Consider the following 15185-nt stretch of genomic DNA (forward strand, 5'->3'; position numbering starts at 1 on the left):
CAGGAGGCGCTGCCTACACCTCACCTCTGCGCGGCCATGCGCGGTGGAGGAGGAGGAGGGCAGCGAGGTCCCGCAGGCCGCAGCCAACTCGGCTGCAACCGGGGTTGTCCCGGTTTTTGGCAGCACCCGGGACAGGAGGGGCCCGGTTGCAGCCGGAATATGGCAACCCTAAGCATACCAAAAAGCCCGGGAAAAACAAGTGCTCTGCCACTGAGCTATTATCCCCTATGTATATAAATTGCTAATCACAGATTGCTTTGGTGGAGATGATTTATTTGTTAGCTTTAAATAAAAGGAATTGCTGTGCCTTGATTCCAGTTGCTGCTTGAAGGATTTCCAGAGAAGGGAGATGGTGGGACTGGAAAATAATCCTTGGTTTCCTCTTAGAAAAAGAATTTGTGAACCCATTTTGCTCCAGGCTGGAGAGGGAGGGAAAAAGATACAAGGCATTTAAAATCTATGATAGATAGATAGATAGATAGATAGATAGGAAGGAAGGAAGGAAGGAAGGAAGGAAGGAAGGAAGGAAGGAAGGAAGGAAGGATCAGGGAGCTTGGGCAACCAATGGGCAAAATTTCTAATTTCTAATTTTAGTTTAGAAAACAGCCTGCCTGATTCACTCTTTTGCTTTTAAGCCCTTTGGATAAAAGAGAACATTTCTAGATCCATAGGCTTAAAACTTGAACACCACATGGTTAAATCTAGGGCAGTGGTTCCCTAAGTTTGGTCCTCCAGGTGTTTTGGACTTCAGTTTCCAGAAGCCCCAGCCAGCTTGGCTAACAGTATGGAATTCTGGGAGCTGAAACTTCCAAAACATCTGGAGGACCAAACTTTGGGAACTACCGATCTAGGGGATGCTACTAAACACTGCCATCCATTTTGAGAATGTTGGCATGAGAGTGTTCTCAATTGCCACCTTGGATACAACTCACTTCTGTTTTCTGACTGCAATGGAAGAAGGTGGGAGCGGAAACATTTTGCTAATTCATTGATTAAGGCTTCTGTTTGAAAATTATAGGTGCAAGCATGTGGCAGAGGCTATCTTGCAAAATGCTACCCTTCTGCTACAAGGGAGGCCTTCTTTGGGGATTCTGTTGAGCCACACAAACTCCAAGTACAATTTAACTTCTTCCTGAGCAAGTGACAGAAGGAACAATTGTCCAAGCTCTTCCCTTCAGCCAAGCTATCAGCCAAGTTGTCAGCCTGCCTTGCTGTTCAAGGTAGAGGAAGGGGAAAGGCATTAACAAAGTCTACATTTCAGTGAAACATACAGATCAAATAAGACAGCGAGAGTAGATCTTTCTACTGAAGTCAATGGCCTGATAAATGAAGTGTGAAGAGAACCTTTACTGATATTCCTCTCGGAGCCTGGAAACTTTACTTTATCTGGACTCTTAATTCCCAGAGAAGCCGTTTGGCCATGCTAGCTGGGGATTGTGCAAGTTCGGGGATGGGCCATATGCGGACTGCTAGAGCCATTTTTGTCCCCAAATGCACCCCCAATACACTCTAGGGAGAGCGTGGAGGTATTTTCTCCATGTTTTTGCTCCTCCGGACCATTTTAGATCCATGAGAGGCCTTTTTGGAGTGACTTGCTGTCACTTCCCATAGTTAAGGCCTTTTGGGGGAGAAAAATTGTCCAGGAGTGCCTAAAAACATGAAGAAAATGCCCCCCTTAGAGGGGATTTGGAGGCAAAAATTGGTTTTTCTGACAGGGGATGCAGTGGGGGAGCCCTCAGATGCACTTTCTAAGGTCAAACGAGGGGCCAATGTGTTCCCCATCCTCCCACAATTGACCAGCTTTGTTATAATTCAATGAAAGAGCCTGTCCACATGAAGCAAATGACAACTCACGCACTAGTGGTGCAGCTTTTCTTCTGTCTGACAGTGCCTCTGGAAAATGTCTGGTCGCTCCTGTTTCTCCATCGGAGCCTTCCATGATGATATCCCGAAGCCTGCTCTTTCTGGTTAACGCCGGTGAGGGGGTTTTCGGTTCAGGAGACAGAGTGGGTAAAGGAACATCTTCCACGTAGACTTGACCTGTGGGTGGTTCTGGTGGGATTTTCTCATCTTGCGATGAGCTGGTGTCCTTTGCAGGTGACTTTTTCTGAATAGTTGGGGGTCTGGCCAGAGGTTCACCTTTGGCTTCTTTTTTTGCTTTCCCAGAATCTTTTTCAGACTCTTCTTTTTCAGAGCTTTTTTCTTCTGTTTTTTGTGACGGTGCGCCAGCTGGCAATTGAGACGAGGGTCCAGCCAGAGGTTCATCTTTGGCTTCTTTTTTGGCTGTCCCAGAATCTTTCTCAAGCTCTTCTTTTTCTTTTTCTTTTTCAGAACTTTTTTTCTCAGTTTTTCGGGACGGTGCGCTAGCTCTGGCAAAGAGGTGCGCTCGCCTCTGATTTCTGAGAGATGTGAAGGGGACGGAATCGGTCTCTTCTTGGAACTGATAGACTGGCGGTGGTGATGGTGATGTGGGCACCATTTTCTCTGAAGGCACTTGAGGCTTGCTGGTCTTGGCTGTGGGTGAAGTTTGCTGGTCTGTAGAGTAAGGAGAAGGGGGCTTAGGGGGTGTTGCTCCTGGAGCTTTTATAGTTTTAGGGACAACTTCTTCCTGGCTTTTGGGGGGATCTTCTGCAGTAACACTTTGCAATGGTGCACCAGTGGAGGGAACTGGAGGCCTGGGGACCTGGGATTTAACGGACGTAACGGTAGAAGGCCCCTCTTTGTGGATGTCTTTGGCTGGTGACTCAGGAGCGCTCCCCTCACCAGACGGTTGAATCGCATGGTCTTTAGTTTCCGATGACATCTCCTGACTTTGAAAATGAGTAGTCGACTGTTTTCGCGAAAGGGCCTCAGGAGGCTTTTCCTCTTTCTTTTCTGGTGGTAAGATAATAGAAACCGATTTGCCAACTTGCACTTTTTCTTCTGAGGTTTTCAAAATCCCTTTGGGTGGTTTGGAGGGCTCCTGATCATGGGCCCCAGGGGGTTGTTGGGAGGCTTTGAATATGGAATATATTGACTTTGGCTCGGTTGTGTCGGGTGGCTGAGTCTGTCTGCCATTTTTCTTATTTGTGAGTTTTTGCTTGTTTTCTCTTTTTGGAGAGTCAGGGGATAATGATGGAGGAACTGTGGTGACGACGCGTGATGCGCCGACGTAGCGTGTTGTTCCTTCAGGTAAAACAGATTCCTCAGATCCCTTAGATTCCTCAGATGCCTCAGATCGCTCAGATTGCACAGTTTCAGAATGAACGGATTTCGTAGATTCATCGGTTTCTGATTTGGGAGCCTTCTTCTTTTTGTTCAAACATGGACATGGACATGAACACAGAGCTTTTATTTTGTCTCGAAAGGATGACTTTTCCCCCTTCTTTGATGCATCAGGGCCTTCTGCCTCTGAGGTAGACATCTCATCTGGTTCTTCAAGTGATTCACTAGGGGCCGTTTGGAAAAAGACGCTAGGCATGCTTGGTTCAGCCATGGAAGTGAAATAGGATTTCTCCATCTCAAGTCTCTGAAAGAGGCAATGACCAAATGGCTTGTTAATCAGTACAGCAAGGGCCAAATAGAGGTAGAAATAAGGACCATAGAAGTTTGAGTTGGTTCAAAGTACACCTTGGGAATCATTGCACACAGTAAGCATTTAGATGCAATTACAGTCTCAAGTAGTTAAAAGAGTTAAACTGCAGTTTCAAATAAAAAGTAGTGAAATATCAGTATATGTTGGGTTTTTCAAAAAAGGTAAATTTGCTTTCTTGCTCTTCACAAGTAAACAAGTAGTTGGTTATAGCTGCTTTTTAAATAAAGTCTCAGGATATAAAGCCACTGGTGTAGTAGTGCAAAATGCAGAGAATTAGTATAAACATCCTTCAGCTAAAATAGTTACCCTGTTCCCTCACTGGACGAATGGAGACATAAAGTGATGGAGATTTGTGAAATGCAAAAACTAACGTCATACTTAAATGAAAATACATTGGATAAATACTACAATGTGTGGATCCCATGGAAGAAATATATACAAAGAGAAAAAAAAGAATGTAATTTATTTGAACTTTGAGAAAGAATTGAGAAGAAATATGGTGGTAAAGGATAATCAGCAACTGTATAGACAGAGATTATTTACTCAATGTAAAGTATTTATCTAGGAACTGTTATCATCTAATATAAGATCTAATGGGCTTTAAGAAGTAAAACACTGAGAGTTAGTAAATAAACAATTAGAATTATATTAAAGTACTTTGGATTATAGCCTAAGGAAGTGAACATAGAGAAGAAAAGTTTGTTTAAATAGAATTAATGTTAAGCGTTGTTTTTTCTTTTTAAATAATTTGTGTATTATTTGTAAATAAAAATTTAAAAAAAAATAAAATAAAATAAAATAGTTACCCTGGAAAAGAAGTTACATTCTCTCAAATAGCACTGCAGTTGTAATAGTGATGTAGTTATTGCAAGATGCTTATAATAAGCTCATGGTTTGTAAACAGTTACTTCTAAGCTGAGGATTTCCTTTGGTGACAGCACCCATCGGTGGCTGCACACCTTCCAGCATCCTGATCCCATGTATCACCTGCACCAGCCTAATGGTTATTAGTTTTGTGTGGGGTTTTTTAGACTATGTGGCCATATTCTAAAAGAGTTTGTTCCTGACGTTTCACCAGCATCTGTGGCTGGCATCTTCAGAGAATGCTGGCATGGAAGTGAGTAGGGTATATATATATATATATATATATACTGAGTGACCCTGGTGAAACATCAGGAATAAACTCTGCTAGAACATGGCCACATAGCCCAAAAAACCCACAAAAAACTATGGATGCCGGCCATGAAAGCCTTCGACTTCCTAATAGTTATTCAGTGCTTAGAAGTGTACTCCATGTGCGTAGTTATGCTGCATTCATTTATTCTGTGGTGGCCTGACTTGCAGACACAGGTTTTAAAGTGTGTTCTTAGGGGTAAATGTTTGCTAGAACATGTTTAGGGACACATGTGTCCCTTTTGACATTATAGAGTATAGGACATATCATCCTGACCATAGGCTAGGCTGCTTGGAGTGAATGAGAATGGGAGGTTCCACTTTCATTGTTTTTGTTAACTGCCTTCAAGTTGGCCTCCATTAATGGTGAACCCTGTGAATGAGAAACCTCCAAGACCTTCGATCCTCACCCACTCCATCCAGGTCCTACAGATTCAGGGCCATGGCCTCCTTGACTGAGTCTATCCATTGGCATGCTGTCCTCCTCTCTTTCTGCTACCTTCCACCTTTCCTAGCATTATTGTATTTCCCAGCAAGCCATGTTTTTCCATGATGTGGCCAAGTATGACAGCCACAGTGTGATCATCTGGGCTTCCAGGGAGAGTTCAGCTTGATCTATTGAAGGACCCATTTGTTTGTTTTTTGTTTCTCCGCGGTACCCTCAGCACTCTTCTTCTGTACCATATCTCAACCTGAGTTGATATTTTTCCTATCTACTTTCTTCACTGTCTAACTCTCATATCCATACATAGTGATGGGGAATACAATGGCTTGGGTGATCCTAACTTTAGTGTTCAGTGTTATATCTGTGCACTTTAGGATCTTGTCTAGTTTTTTCATAGCTGCCGTTCCCATTCCTAGTCTTCTTTTGATTTCCTGACTGCGGTCTCCATTACTCTGATCAAGGTGACAACTGCTGGAAAAACCACCTCTGAGTACTCCTTGCCTAAGTGAACCCTATGAGATTCATGGGGTCACCATAACTCAACAGACAACTTGAAGGCACATGCCACATCGATCCGTAGGGAGAGGCAGGAAATATAAATAAATCATATTATTATTATTATTATTATTCACACTCAGAGTGAAAACAGTTGTGCAGAAGAAGGAATTCCAGCAGATGTTCCTTTTTATCTGCATCTAGGATTTCAAAAACTTGGGCTTATTTCACCCCGACTCCTAAACCCAAATAGGTTTTCAAGATCAAATGCTCTAGTGATTTCAATGCCCCTTAACTTGCAGGTACTGCATTCTATATTTTAATGCTTATATTTTCAAACGTCTGTAGGAATTCTCCTTGCCTTTAAAGTGGAAGGTTTTGATCTCATTTTGTTGCCGGGTCGTTTTGGTTTCGGAAAATCCAGAGGAAAACTTAGACTGATCCGTGGCTTTTGAATAAAGCGATAACTTTCAATATCTGAAACATAAAATGGAAATAACGCATATTTTGGAAGTAACAACTTAAACCCATTGAGTCACTCTGTCTTTTCTTTCTATTTATTTATAGCCTGTCTTTCTCTTAAAATGTGGCCCAGGGTTATCCAGGGTGTATCCACACTGCACAATTATAGCGGTTTGGTTCCACTTTAATTGCCGTAGCTTAATCCTAAAGAAGCCTGGGATTTGACGTTTGGTGAAGGAACTGGTTACTTTCTTCTAGGGAGCTGTAGTTCAGGGGAAAACTAAAGAGCAGGGTTTCCCCATTTTTGGTCCTCCGTCTGTTTGAATATCAGCTCCCCAAATCTCTCAACATTGGCTGGTGATACTGGGAACTGGAAAGCCTAGCGGATCAAAATTAGTTCTCCAGCAGAAGTACCTCACTAAACTAGAAATTCCAGGTTGCCACATAATGGAGCTGTGGCTGTCAAAGTGGGATCACATACTATGAATGTTTAGGATGGATATGCCCCTAGAATAAATCAGCAGTGTCCATGAAGAGGAACATTCAAAAAAGCAAACCTTGATTTTGCCATCTTATATAAAGGGCACCATTTTACTATGCCATTGTATTTAACGGGACTTGAGCATCTACAGATTTGGGTACTGTGCAACTATAGTTGTGCTGTGAGCAACTATTGTTGATGCTGAATGTATCATGATAATGATATCACCAGGATCTGGCCTTTGTAACATCACCAGGGGCTACCTTTTTGACCCCACCTGGAGACATCTTGAGACCTTAGGTTTTGGCTCTGGCATCTCAAGGGCTAGGATGGTCCCCACTTGGCCACCCTACATTCCCATCTACTATTCACTGTCATACCTGGGACGTATTTGTCATGTAGCGCAAATCTTCCATCATTGCTGCAAGGGAAACAGAGCAACATATTTTAAACAGCACAACACTGACATGTGGGTTGTTTTGCTAATATTACAGGTGCTTTTATACAACTTAGCAGCAGTGTGGCCCCTATACGGAATGATTCAGATAAAAGTCCAATGAGTTCAAAGTGACTTCCTCCCAGGTAAGTGAAGAGAAACCTGCTGACCAAAGCAGGTTTACTTTCTTACTTGGAATTGGATATATCCTGCACCATTTGACCTGCTGTGGATTTAAGGGCTTTAAGAAAACTAAAACCAATGATAACCCTGTGAGGCACCAACACTTGTATAAAGTGAGAGTGGGAGGTCTAGATAATGCCTGCCCTTAATATCCATCACTATGTGACTTTCTTTAGTCTATGTATTCAGGCCTTTTGCTTCCTTCTTACTTACAGATGTCACTTCTCCCTTCTCTGAAGACGTTTGTTGCTTTGGGTGCATCCACACTGTAGAAAATAATACTGCTTGACACCACTTTAAATGCTGCAGCTCCATCCTATAGAATCTGGTGATTTGTAGATCTCCAAGGTCTTTAGTCTTCTCTCCCAAAGAGTGCTGGTGCCTCACAAGGAGTAACTTCACAAGGAATAACTTTGTTCTCTTTGTGGTGCGAGGGTAACAGTTCAGTTACTTTTATCATTCTAAGTGTCATGGCTGCACTAGATGGTGGAGGAGTATTGCTGCGTAGTTCAAATACTAGTTCGTGCTACTCCTTTTGCTGCTGTTTGTGCTGAACTGTTACAGTTATACCAGAGGCAGAATGAAGCCATTCCTTGTTAAGTTATCCCTTTGCATTTGGGAAAGGGAATTCAATGCAAGTTGCTTGTGCTTTGTAACAAACGACTTTCAAGATCTAATACCGTCTTGAAACAGTTGCTTCTTGCATCTACACTTTGTGTTTAAGAAATAATAATTTTTAGAGTGATTAACCAGCAGAAGTTAGCAAAGCGTTTTGGCTTCTGCCTTCTTCAGCGGCTGAAAACAAAGCAAGCTGCATCCAAAGCTATCAGGAGCGATGCGGGTTGGTTTTTAAATTGCTGTCTCGTAATATTTATATTTTAAAACAAATCTTGGGTGTGCATGTGTGAAGAACTGTACAAATAACTTTTGAAAGCAATACAGTTTTGAAGATATAGAGAAAAGCCATGACAGTGTCTTTTGGGCAGATTAAACTCCGTGGACCAGTTTTGCCCAACAAGAATGGAGCTTTAAAATATCTCCATCAAGGGATATATGCATCTGTCAAGTCCATTTCCATGGATTTCCTCATCCTTCCCTCCGCAAACTGCCTGCTAACATCCATTTCACCTAACATTATATATAAAAAGTCATATTAGAGTGGGAAGAGTTGGTAGCTGAATTGTCTTGTTTTTCCTCTTTCCCGTTCTATTTTCCCATTCTATCACCTCACTTAAGAACAACAAGCCATTATGATCAATTGTAAAGCACTTCAGTGGTTTGGCAGAACGACTCTGTGCATGTGCGCGCGTTTGTACATACATCAATAATAGTAAAAAGGAAAAATATATCTGTATATAGTTTGTCTTAACTCACTGGGACTGGTAACCTAAACTTTCCCCTCGCCTATCCATACCTTTAATTATATAAAGGGAATTATTTCAAGAGAATGTATATTTTGGCCCTGAATAAATACAGGAAGACAGATGGAATTCTTCCCTAGCATTCTGTTATCTCCCACCTCCTAAAATACCCATTTGCTGTTTTCTCCCTTTTCCCCCACCCAGCTACATCCCAATTTTAATGTTCATTATGGGAACCCAAACAGAAGCCAAGTGGGACTAATTCTAAAGACCTGGTAGACAAGCTCCCTTTTGATGCTTTGGAGCCTGCAGCAAGCTGAATTAAGAAGAAATTACTTCCTTTGGTGTGTTTCTGAACGCGAGCGTGTTTGCGCGCAAGTCACTTATACGGGGGAAGCAAAATAAGTAGCTATTGGCCACTTGAAATGAAAATACAATTAAAGGCTGCAAGGTCTTGCGTACACCGCTGTGCTGCTATTAGTCTGAGAAATATTCAATAATGTTATGGTTATGCGGTGGAGTAACCGCTTTCCCTCTAGGCCCCAGTTGAGGCGATGGCTGGACGTGTTTCTGTAATGAGCAACTGGGGGACAGAAGTTGCTTTCTCAAATGAGCATTGATGGATTTAATGACTGGTGGCTACTGTTGTTGGTGTTAACTGCTGTCAAGTCAACTTTGACTCATGGTGACCCCATGAATGAGAGACCTGCAAGTCATTGTAATATCTGCAGCCCTGCTCAGGTCTTGCACACTCAGGGCCATGATTTCTTTGATACAAGGCTCATCTACACTGGCCAAAATACTCCAGGCTGCTCCGTGGATTTTCCTAATACCTCTACACTCCATAACAATGCCAGGCAGCTGTCTACATATGCATCCTGCTGTGCCATGCAGCACCACTGCTGCTGGCATGAGTTGCTCCCTCTCAGGTGAAAAATGAGGTGCCCAACATCATTACATGGCTGGGTACCTTGTAGTCTTAGGGGCTATATGTACTGGCCATAAAGGTTGGCCTGGGGATGGAGTTGGGGTGTGGCGTCCACATGCCACATGGCCTGACTCCACCCCCAGGGTGGCATGATGCCACACACTGCTCCACACAGTGCATGGCATCATGGTGCTCCTCTGGTGCTGCATCCACTCAATGCAGCTCCAAAGGAGTGCCTTAAAACTACTGTGCCGTGGCTATCATGCCCTTTTCAGGGCTCAAAAAGGAGCTGTCACAGCCCCAATCTGGCACAGCTGGAGGTGGCTGCAGGCTGCCCCTTAGGGACAGTCTGATCAGCGTCTTTGAGGTAACAATTCGGGGTGGTAGCATGGTGCAGGACACATGTATAGACAGCCACTTGGCATCATTACAGAGTACCGTGGATTTTCCTGCAAAATCCAAAGCAAAAGGTAAGTTATTTCAGTGGTTTGAGTGTTGGATTATGACTTTGGAGACCAGGATTCAATTCCCATGAAACCTTTTGGGTGAACTTAGGGAAGTCACACTCTCAGAGGAAGGAAATGGCAAACGTCCTCTGAATAAATCTTGCCAAGAAAAATATAGGTTCGCCTTAGGTTTGCCCAATGGGGGTGGCATTTCCTTCTAGGCAGATGCTGATGGGATTGTTCTGTCTGGTCCACCCTTGGGATGTAAAACCATCCCTCTGACATGCCACCCACATTTGGGCTTCTGCTGTCTTTGAAGACACATCAAGAACACATCTTTAAAAGGATCCCAAAGAACTGTTAACGTGGCTGAAAGGATGCTTGGCAGTTGAAGTGTTGTCAAACTGTGTTATTTCTACAGTGCAGATACACCAGATTCTCTTTAGCCTGATCCTCACTCCACTCTTTCCTCTCTTTTTTCCAACCACTTTAACTGACTACATCATCTATCATCCAGAGTATCATTCATCCCCTTCCACTAACCACTACTCATCCTCAGTATCCTCAGTATCTCATTCTCTCACCCCTCTCTCCTTTATCTTATTACCTGTTATACACAGTGCAGGCATAAACAAATTACTGTGGGAAGTCGGAGGCTTTCATGGCCGGCATCCATAGCTTTTTGTAGGTTTTTGGACTGTGTGGCCATGTTTTAGGAGAGTTTATTCCTGACATTTCGCCAGCATTTGTAGTTGGCATCTAAAATGCCAGCGAATGCCAGCCTTCATCTTCTCTAATGATGCCAGCCACAGATGCTGGTGAAACGTCAGGAATAAACTCTTCTAGAACATGGCCACAGAGCCCGAAAAACCCACAAAAAAATCACTGTGGTCTGGTAGGATCCCTGTCTAAACTGTGACAGTTGCCAACTGATATTGCAAGGGAGCCCAGAGTGTCTCACGTAAGAACTGTACCTCTTGTGAAAAGTGAGTGGATGAGAAGAGAAGCTTTATTTTACCTCCTTCAAGTTCAATACTAAATCTTCCAACCCACCATGCAGAGAATTGCCAGCTGGAGGCATCCTCAGTAGACATGGATTTCATCCCAGATATTAAATGAAACCAAACGTAAATGAAAGGGACTGTTGTGAGAATCTAGTCTGATTTCCCCTGAAAGTCTGGCTACCAGATGCCCTTGTTTAGACTATCTCTCGAGGCCAGCTGTTTTTGGAAATGACACAAAGCACTTGTTCGGAGAAGCAGATTCCATAGGAAGAAGAGTTTCCGGTCTGCAATCTCCATCTTAAAATGAAGCCAACTCAACGAAAGACATGCCTGGGGACTTTTCAATCCCACCGAGAAACTGCTCAAGTCAGCATAGATCATGAAAAGTAGCACATCACAGGACTCAATCTGAGATCTATACTAGACATAATACCAGCAGGAACGTTCCAGTATGAAGAGTTGATATGGAACTGGACTGAAGACTGGGAACTGTTTCAGAGAGGTCAGGAAAAGGCTGCAGTTCACCTGTTTCTACTGTACTTGCTATTTACTATTCCAGTTACACATTTAGCAATGAAAAGTGTATGTAACATCTCATCTGCTGTGAGAATATGATTTAGGATCAGGGCTTGGAAAAGTTACATTTTTTAGACTACAACTCCCCAAATCTAGGCATTGCAGTCCATGATGGCTTTGCTACCTGACAGTGCTTCTATGTATCCCATGTACAAAAAAGACATGGGTCCCTTTCCCACGACAAGTTATATCTTCTTTATATCTGCCATGTGTGAAGTAGTGATTTCAGCATCGGACTATGACTCTGGAGACGAAGATTTGAATTCCTGCTTTGGTCAGCCTTGTGAGCTTTGGTGAGCCTTGCCTATGGTCACCCAGTGGGTTACATGGCTTAGCAGGGAATCGAACCCTGGTCTCCAGAGTCGCAGTCCAACACTCAAACCACTACACCATATACAAAACATAAATGAATTTCATGTTTAGACTTGGACCTCCTCTCCAAGATATCTCTTTATGCAAATGGAATTCAAAGACATAGCTGTGTTTGTCTGGAAAATCAGTACACAAAGGGATCTTGTAGCACCTTTGAGACTAACTGAAAGAAAGAAGCTGGTACCAGGAGCTTTCATACAAAAGCTCATGCTTCCAACTTCTTTCTTTCAGTTCATCTCAAAGGTGTTACAAGATTCCTTTGCATCTGTATATGTAAATATTCCACAATTTGAAAAGAACTGAAAAAACATCTAATTCTAAGCATTTCAGATATGAGAGATTTAGCTTGTAAATCTGTTATCCTAAGATGGCTGGCCTGCCATCATGAGAGTTGCATGTGTTTTGGGATTTCCATAAGAAGTGAAATCTCATAGGCGCACCACGATCTTGTAAGAAAGTCTCCTCTTGCAAGCCTTAAGGAGGCCTTGTATAGGCCTGCCTTATGTGTTAGTGACCAGCCTTGAGGTGGCCTGAGAATGGGGATAAACTGTCCCCTATTGCTGTATGGAAAGACATGGCAACCCAACTGGGCCATAGGTTGACCCATGCTTTGTTACAGCATGGTTTAGGATGTAGGCCAGATGGTATAACATACCTGTACCAAACTCTTGGCTGCCATGTGGGCAATATAGGTCTCCATTAGACAGAAGGCTAATTCTCAAGCACATGCTAAAATGGGATTTATGGACGGGAATAAAAAAGATGCCAAGTGGAGTGACACTTTTGTCTAGATTGCATTAGTGTTCCCATGAATACTTTGCACAAACCAGAATGGTGCTCATAAGTCCTAGGACCGTTCCTTTCCCCCTCCTTCTTCATTCTAACCTTGATGGGTGAATATGTTTCCTTCTGGCAGCCATTTCTTTCCCTTCTAGCTGTGGATTTATATTGTGAAGTCATCTTGCAAATTCTTGGGTAGAGACAATGATGTCATAAAGAAATAGAGAACATGAATGAAAGGATAGGTTGAGTATCATTATGTTTAAGTTGGATTTCATGCTAAGAGGTAATTGATATTACATCAGATTTTCTACTAAATTCTTCTAATGAATTTTGGTTTTCAGCATGTATGGTGATTATTGGAATATCTTTTATAGCATCTCCAGGTGGGAATAATTTATTTGATTTGGGAAGTTGGAGCTTGTGGGAGCCTGCAGATGGGTTTTCAATACCCTCCAACTGTCCCAGTTTGGCAGGTTCAGTTCCTTGGTGCATCTACATTATAAAGCAGTTTGACACCACTTTAACTGCCATCGTTTCATCCTACAAAATCCTGGGGTCTGTAATTTTTGAGGCACAAGGACTCTTTGGAAGAGAAGCTAAAAATCTTATTGAACTACTTGTAAAACTACAAATCCTAGGCTTCTCTAGGATGGAGCACTTAAAGGTGATAGTGAGCTGCATTATTTCTACAGTGTAGATGCACCCTCAGTCAATCCTCTGTCATCCTACTTTTTTCAACTGCTTTTAAAGCATCCAAGTTTCTTTCTTCCTTCTACATCCTCCTTTATCTCCATTTTACTGTAATTGCTACCAGCTCAGTTCAAAATGCAAAAGGAGTTTGCACCCTTTGCTGCACCTTGGACCTACCTAGGGTCGGAGAGGTTTTTGTGGGAATTTTGTTAGCCTTGGGAAAGGAGGTATTGATGGGAGGGGAGTGGACACTGAAAGGATCGTGGCTTGCGCACAGCAGAAGAAAGAAGCCCTGAAAAGGGGCTTCTTTTTACATCACAGAATGGGCGCCATTGGCATGCTCACATGTCATGATGATGCCCCTTCTGCGTTGCGCCATTTAGATGCAGCACACAGTGGATATCATCATTGCGTGCCTCATGTAAATGGTGGCATGCCAAGATGGCACCTGCGTACAGATGCTTTGCTCTCCCAAGCCCTACTGCAAAGCACCAGTCTGTACTGGGCCTTGGTTTCTTGAAAGCATAACGTTTTCCTATTTTCCCCAAGACCACCATGCTGGAGTTGCTATTTATGTGGGCTTCACTAACTACAGCTTTATAGCTGTCAGGTGGTTTGTTCATTTTCTGTGACAAATGTAGGAAGAGCTCCTGCAAGGTACACACTTAGATCGCAGTGTCTCTTGATCTACAGCTGGAGAAAAAGCCATTTCTATCATTATCTAGATGGATGGTGAGAAGGAAGTAAGAATCAGGGAGCACTAGTTAGCAGAACCAAACTGTGACAAGGGTTTCTGACTTGTCCTCCAACCATTGCTTAAGCAGGCCATAGTTTCGTGAATTCAGTCACCATGAGCAACTGTGGCCATTTTAAAAACTGAAACACAACCTTTGTTCGCTAGGAAAGCATTATTTCCGAATTGTGTGTGAAGCTGTCTGCCCTGTTCCTGGTTTAAATCTTGGGCGCAGCAATTTGCCATGTTAGGTTCCTTGCCGCTCTTCTCACTGACACTCATTCTTTTTGTCTTGGACTTTATTAGCTAAGATAGAGTTGTGCACTTTTATCTACCAGCTGTTGCATTTCTAGGTGGTCTCATGGTTCAGCATTCACTTCTCCTCGTCGGTGAAGATTGGGCCCTGAACCGGCACTGGCATAACCAACATGCCTCCAATGCGAATAAAATGTTTCTTCAGGATTTCTTCCTTGGCATCCTTTTCCAGAGCATCTGTGATGATGACATCCTGGCTTCGTTCTTCAGACATGAGGCAAATCTTAAAGCAAGAACAGCACAGAGTGTTATGCATGCTTACATTAAGACATACAGTACTAGAAGCAAATGCCAGTAAACTCCTGCTGCTACCTTTAGACCCATCCCTAATCTACTTCTATATTTTAGTTATAACAATGCTAAGGCTGCATTATAATTGGAATGATGACTATTCCTTTGTAGCGTACTTTTAGAGTCATCTGGGGGCATATGGCCTTCCTATTCTGATGTTTTCTAACAGGCTAGCAAGCTGTACATTCAAATTGTCAAAAGGAGCTAAAGAAGGCCTGTTTAAGTTACTCTTGAATAGTGAGAAAAGAAAGGCTTGCCTTTTAAAAACTATCTGTAGTCACTCATAAGATTTCTCCTTCTCACTGCTTTCAGTTGTTCTTTTCTCTTTTGATCAAGATGATACTGACTCACGACTAGCCCATCTACCTAAAACTTCCTAGCTAGTTAGATGCTAGGAAATCTGAATGTACATTTAAAATTTATATTTAGATGCAATA

General features: G+C 42.7%; 1 long non-coding RNA gene across 1 annotated transcript; it reads left to right on the forward strand.

Annotated features, from left to right (window-relative positions):
* The first annotated feature begins 547 nt into the window (after positions 1 to 547).
* Positions 548 to 14597, forward strand: LOC121937351. Its single transcript, XR_006105109.1, has 3 exons — positions 548 to 3395; positions 7125 to 7212; positions 14481 to 14597. It is a non-coding gene; the product is annotated as an uncharacterized LOC121937351 (long non-coding RNA).
* Positions 14598 to 15185: the final 588 nt, after the last annotated feature.

This window comes from Sceloporus undulatus, chromosome 7 (assembly GCF_019175285.1).
Source record: "Sceloporus undulatus isolate JIND9_A2432 ecotype Alabama chromosome 7, SceUnd_v1.1, whole genome shotgun sequence".
Taxonomy (NCBI): Eukaryota; Metazoa; Chordata; class Lepidosauria; order Squamata; family Phrynosomatidae; genus Sceloporus; species Sceloporus undulatus.